Source organism: Zonotrichia albicollis, chromosome 2 (genome assembly GCF_047830755.1).
Source record: "Zonotrichia albicollis isolate bZonAlb1 chromosome 2, bZonAlb1.hap1, whole genome shotgun sequence".
NCBI lineage: Eukaryota > Metazoa > Chordata > Aves > Passeriformes > Passerellidae > Zonotrichia > Zonotrichia albicollis.
This window is the reverse complement of record NC_133820.1, coordinates 41,096,364-41,102,460: the sequence shown is the minus strand read 5'-3', so window position 1 is coordinate 41,102,460 and position 6,097 is coordinate 41,096,364. Positions and strand designations below refer to the sequence as shown.

The following is a 6,097-nucleotide window of genomic DNA, read 5'->3' as shown; positions in this document are numbered from 1 at the left end:
CAAATATGTCCTGGCTGTATCACAAGCAGCATGGCCAGCAGGGCAAGGGAGATTCTGCCCCTCTATTCCACTCTGGTGAAATCCCACCTGGAGTGGAGTGCTGCATCCAGCTCTGGAACCCCCAACATAAGAATATGGACCTGTTGGAGAGGGTCCAGAGGAGGCCATGAAGATGGTCAGAGAGTTGGAGCACCTCCACCATGAAAATAAGCCAAGACAGCTGGGGCTGTTCAGCCTGGAGAAGAGGCAGCTTTGGGGAGACCTTACAGCAATTTCCAGTACCTAGAGGGACTACAAGAAAGCTGAAGAAGGAATTTTTAAAAGGACATGCAATGATGACACAAGGTGTAATGGCTTTAAACTGAAAGATGGTAGGTTTAGATATTAGTAAGAAATTCTTTACTGTGAGGAGGTGACACACTGGAATATGTTGCCCAGAGAAGCTGTGGATGTACTTTCCTTGGAAGTATTCAAGCCAATGTTAGATGGGACACTGAGTAACATGATTTAGTGAAAGATATTCCTGTCCATGGACTACAGGATCCTTAAAGGTGTCTTGCAATCCAAACCATTCTGTGAGTATGATTCTATTGGTTACTTGCTTATTTAGCCAAGGTACCCTTGCCTTTGTCTTCCTCAGTCATCTTGATCTCCTAAGGCAGCAGTTTTACTTCCCATATTCAACAATCAGCACTTCTCCCCAGGCAACAGGGATTTTCCAGTGTGTTCCTGTCACTCACACCTCCTGAAAGATGATATTGGAGATGTTTGCAAGGCTCTGAGTTCATCTGAAGTGTCATGGGCATTTCCAAGGAAAGACGTGCCGAGTATAAGATTCCCAGCAGGATTCTCATCACCTGCTGTGTACACTTGGTGATTCTATTAGTATCTCCTGCCTGGGTTCCTGAGTGACCACAGGAAGAGGGGGAGCTTAAAGTGACAAGTAGACACCTGCCTGGCTGTCACTGGTCATCTCTTAAACATGCTGGAGATTTTTCTCTGGTATAAACATTTGCTGTGGTTTCTGTGGGGAAAAGCCTGGCTGGTAGGCTCTGGCCCGATTGATACCAATAGACAGTTTGTTCCCAGCCTTTTCAAAAACATTTGTCTGGGTTTTGCTGCCTTGTTTGTCACTCTGTCAGATTTGTGAGGTCTGGAAGTGCACACGAGCAGCAGCTCATTCCATCTTGTGCTGCTGCTAAGGACACCTCAAGCTGCGTTCTCCTTGAGCCTGGGTGTCACTGCACTGGGAACTGCCCTAGATCAATAAGCTGCTGTATTCCCCTGTGTGTGGTTTTGCATGGCCTGGTTTTTGGCAGTGAGAGGGCCACGTTCTGTGAGAAGCTGCTGGAAGTTTCCACCATGTCCAGCAGAGCCAATCCCTGATGGCTCTGAACATGGACATGCTGCTGGTCACAGCTGAGCTAATGAGAGATAGTGGTAACACCTCTGTGATAATGTACTTAAGAAGAAACCAAAACAAAGGTGGGGGCACAGTTTTTATTCCAGATGGAGAAGAAGAGCAGGTGAGAACATGTGAGGGAAACAACATGGGGACACCAAGTCAGTGGAGAAGGAGGGGAGGAGCTGCTCCAGGCACTGGAGCCAAAATTCCTCTGCAGTCAAAATTCCAAGGCAGCATGGTATGGCAGCTGTGCCCCTGCTGCCTGTGGGGATCCATGGGGAATGCAGAGATCCTCCTGCAGCCAGTGGGGGAAGTGTCCATGCCAGAGCAGGCACTCAGGAAGTGTGGAAGAGGCTGTGATCCAGTGGGTGGCTGGGTGGCTTGGTGGAGGGAAAGGGCCCCTACATCCAGGCTGGAGCAGCCTGTCCTTGGAGGACTGCACCCCAAGGAAGAGTGATCCACGCTGCAGCAGTTTTGGGAGGGCTGCTGCTAGTGAGATTGGAACCACACTGAAGAAGTTCACCGAGAATTTTCTCCTGTGAGAGGGGTCCCACAGTCTCACAGGGAAACAACCTGTCTCCTTGCACAGGGGAAGAAAACCTTGGATGACAAACCGACCAAAACCCCCACCCCCTGTCTCCCTGTGCTGTCAGTGGGATGGAGGGGCTGGGGGGGAAAAGGTGTTTTTGAGGAATTATTTTACTTCTCATTATCCTGCTGTGATGCTGATAGTAATAAACTTGGTTGTACCTCCAAGTTGAGCCTGTTTTGACCTTGGAGTGTTTCCTCCCGGTCGTTATCTTAGCTAGTGAGCCCTCTGTTAAATTTTTCTCTCCTCTGTCCAGCTGTAGCAGGGGAGGTTGAGTGAGTGGCTTTCGTGTGCGCCTGGTGTTTGGCCAGTGTCAAACCACGACATCCCCACAGGTGACATTGCCCTGGGAAGGTGTCTCACAGCACCAGGTCCAGTTTGAGTGCACTTGCCTCTGGGGCACAGAGAACATAAACAGGCCAGGGGCCTGGGGGACCTGTCCTGATACTGTGCTGAGCTCTGGGGCTGATGGTGTTTGTCTAGGTGAACTGCACTCTGCCAATCCGTGGGACTGTGTGAACAGGAATAGGGCTTTGGGACCACACAAATGACAAAGGCAAGTTTGTTCCAAGTCCAAGGAGGAGAATTCCTTATAGGGACAATCTGCTGCAGCTGCACACATTTGACCATGTCACATTTATTTTCCTGATGACCTCTACAGATCTCTGAAAGAAGGTCTCTCATTACTGCTTTTGTCAGCAATATGCTTCACAGTTTTTGAGATTTGATTTACCAGGATAGAGAATCTCATTTAAGTTTTGCCATAGTATTGCTCTGTTGAATTCAAAGGTCAAATAAGGCACTGCCAAGAAAACACAGCAGCATAAGGGAGGGGAATACTATGATAAAGAAAACCAAGAAAAAGTTAAATTCTTAATCAATAACTTAATTGAAAGTGAGGCAGCTGTTTAAAAAAATCATACAAGTTTTACCATTGGGACCAAGCATTCAGTCAATTCAAATTTGTGAGAACAGTCTGTTTGATTATGTAATTTGGGCAGTAAAAGGCTGTATCATCAGTGTGATCAATGTCTTAAAACACAATCAAATATGTGATACTTAGGTACAGGCTGCAGGTGAGAGTTTGGCCAGGATCACAGCAATTATCACTATGCTCACCTACACTTTAGCACTAGTTGAGTTAAGCCTGAACCCACTGTTACTGAACAGTGAAACTAGGAGATAAAATCTTGCAGGAGATATCCATGAAAAGGGCTCAAAATGACTGCACAAAGCATTCTTTGGATACACAGAGACATCATGAAAGGGCAATATTTATTGACACTAAACAGTACATAAAACAGACTCACTGTTGCTTGCAAGAGTTTCTTTAATGGCATCAACACAAAATGGATTAGAGACAATAGCAGAAGCCATGGTATCGCAGGGGCATTTTAAAACAAATCACAAAGAATGTGATAAAAGCAGAGGCAGAGATCTAGGTATTAAATTTCTTGCTGGGACTGCATCTTTCCCCAGCTTTGGAGGATTTGCATTCTAATAAGAACGGCCAGCACGAAGGGGACGCAGGAAAGAAAGCTTGTCATTGAAATTGATTGCCTTGTAATTTGGAAGGTTTTCACGTTCTCGAGCAAGGTATTGAATTCCACTTCCATCACTGTTTTCACACAGCAGCCAGGCACCTCTCTGGACTTTGTGGGAAGACATGATGTCATTGTCGTGTCCCGCAGCCAGGTTGGTTGCTTCTCTTATTATTCTGCTCTTCCCTTGGTAGTTGGCATCCTCGTAGAGAGTGATCTCCGGACTGCTCAGATCTTCAGTGATCATCTGCAGAGAACTGACCTTATTATTCATCTTTGAACTAAAAAGGCTATGGTCTCCCTCCTCAAGTACCAGAAATTTGCCTCCGTAGTTTGAATGCTCATAAAGCACCCAAGGCTGGCCAATTACTTTTGCCGAGGAGGCAAGATCATTCCAATCTACATCTCTTAAATTGGCAATATCAGAGGTGAATTCTTTGGACATGCCCTGGAAATTGGCACGCTCATAAAGGATGATTCTTCCCATCTCTGTAGGAATTCTAGAGTTTGAATTTCTTCCTCTAAGAGCTGGATGACAGCCTGCACAAAAGGAAGACAGAAAACAAGCAGAGCTTGTAAGAAGCCTTTTGGACCTTGAAACAAAATGTTGGACACCCAGAAGGGAAAAGGGGGAACAGGAAAAATAAAACATTTTGAACAAAGAATAGACATAAAAGTAACTGGAAAAGAGTGGGCTCATGACATGTGTGTGTTGGTTTAGGTACATACCCAAGATTAAGCTGTAAATACTCTCCCAGTCACCCCCCACAACTGTGTATCTGTGGCCCCTCCAGGCTGTCCCTGGGTGAGGTTTGTCTCTCCTGCAGCAGCCATCCATCTCCTCATGCCCTGAGAGATGGCTTCAGTCTCTGCACATGCACACAGCAGAGCCTCACGGCTGTGCTGCAGCTCTCAGCCCAGCACTAAAGCCTCCTGCCCTTGCCCTACACTTAACAGCAGCTGCCCAAGAGGCCCTTCCAGCTCTCCTGTGCCAAGGGTGCCTCTTACCTTGCTGTCAGCTGCAGGGCTGCAAGAGCTGAGGGCAATTCCTCCAGTGCAGAGCTGTGGTGTGTGCAGAGTGTCTCACCTGCCTCCATTTATACTTGCACAAAAGCTTCGCAAAGCATGCCAGTAAACGGAACTGAAAATGTCCAATATTACCCCCTGGGATCAAAACTCATTATCCATTATATTTTGCTTTCTATTGTCCTACAATCAGACATCTTCTTCCTCTTGTACAAAAGTCCATTGAAGCATGATTGACTTGATGAAATGGGAGAAGTTCAGTTCTTGTTTGTCCTTCTCCTCCAGAAGAAACTGGAATCCCAGTAATAAAAATGTATCAAAGCATTTTGTGGCACATGTGCTGTAGAATGTTTCTGACTGTTGGAGTTTGCATTTTTGCTTTTCTGGGAAGAATATTGAATACACAGCCTTAGTCTTACTAAAAGGTTTTTTGGGGGAAATATCCAGGTAGCAGAGAGGACATTTATGTATTTTTTTCTGTTGTGTTTTGTCCTTAGTATCACAGTATTATTATATGTTGGAAAAGGCCTCCAAGATCCAGCCTTTGACTGGATGCCACCATGCCCACTAAACCATGTTGCAAATGTCGCTTCTACTTGTGTTTTGAACACTTCCAATGATGATGACCCCACCACTTCCCTGGGCAGCCCATTCCCAATTTTAACAATCTTTCAATGAAAAAATGTTTCCAATATCCAGCCCAAACTTCTCCATGCACAACTAAAGGCCATTTCCCCTTGTTCCTGCCTTGTCTGGGACAAGGGCCAAACCCCCACCTTGCCACAAGCTCCTCTCAGGTACTGTCAAAAGTAAACATATCTGCCCTGTGCCTCCTTTTCCCCAGGATAAAAACCCCCAGGGGCTCCTTATCAGACCTGGCTCCAGACCCTTCACCAGCCTTGCTGCCCCAGACTCACTCCAGCACCTCAGTGTCTTTCTTGCAGAGAGTGGCCCAAAATGAGCACAGGATTCCAGGAGTGGCCTCAGCAGTGCTGAGCACAGGGGGACAATCCCTGTCCTGCTCCTGCTGGCCACACTATTGCTGATCCAGGCCAGGTGCCATGGGCCTTCCTGGCCACCTGGGCACACTGATGGCTCATGTTCAGCCCTCTCAAGGTGTGGATGCACCATCCCTTGAAGGGTTCTTTAGGGTCCCTTGCAGCCCAAATCATTCTCTGATTCTGTGATATATGTATTAATGCATATATTTATGTCTAGTAATAGATGGGCATGGTACTCTCATCAATAAAACTCAAAATGATCAAAACTGTTGTCACAAAAGCAGAAAGAAGGTCACAGTGTAGAACCCAGAAACAGGATGCAAATAGAGACTTTCTGGCATGGTGTAAAACCAGCTTCAAAGTCAAAATTTTAAGGCAGAATCGTGGCAAAAGAAACATAGATATTTGCAGACATTTATTTTGCATTCAACACCGTTTTATTTTAAATAGTGCTTTATACTTTCAGTTTTGAAATTAAACATTTGAATCTGATTAGACATGGTGTTTTTTCACAAACATGTTAAGTAGCAGTCTT

General features: G+C 45.9%; 1 long non-coding RNA gene across 1 annotated transcript; it reads right to left on the bottom strand.

The window, feature by feature from the left end:
- Positions 1-3,252: 3,252 nt before the first annotated feature.
- On the bottom strand, positions 3,253-4,880 carry LOC102067754 (uncharacterized). Its single transcript, XR_012578965.1, has 2 exons — positions 4,544-4,880; positions 3,253-4,075 (listed from the first exon to the last, which is right to left on the bottom strand). It is a non-coding gene; the product is annotated as an uncharacterized LOC102067754 (long non-coding RNA).
- Between the last annotated feature and the right edge of the window lie 1,217 nt (positions 4,881-6,097).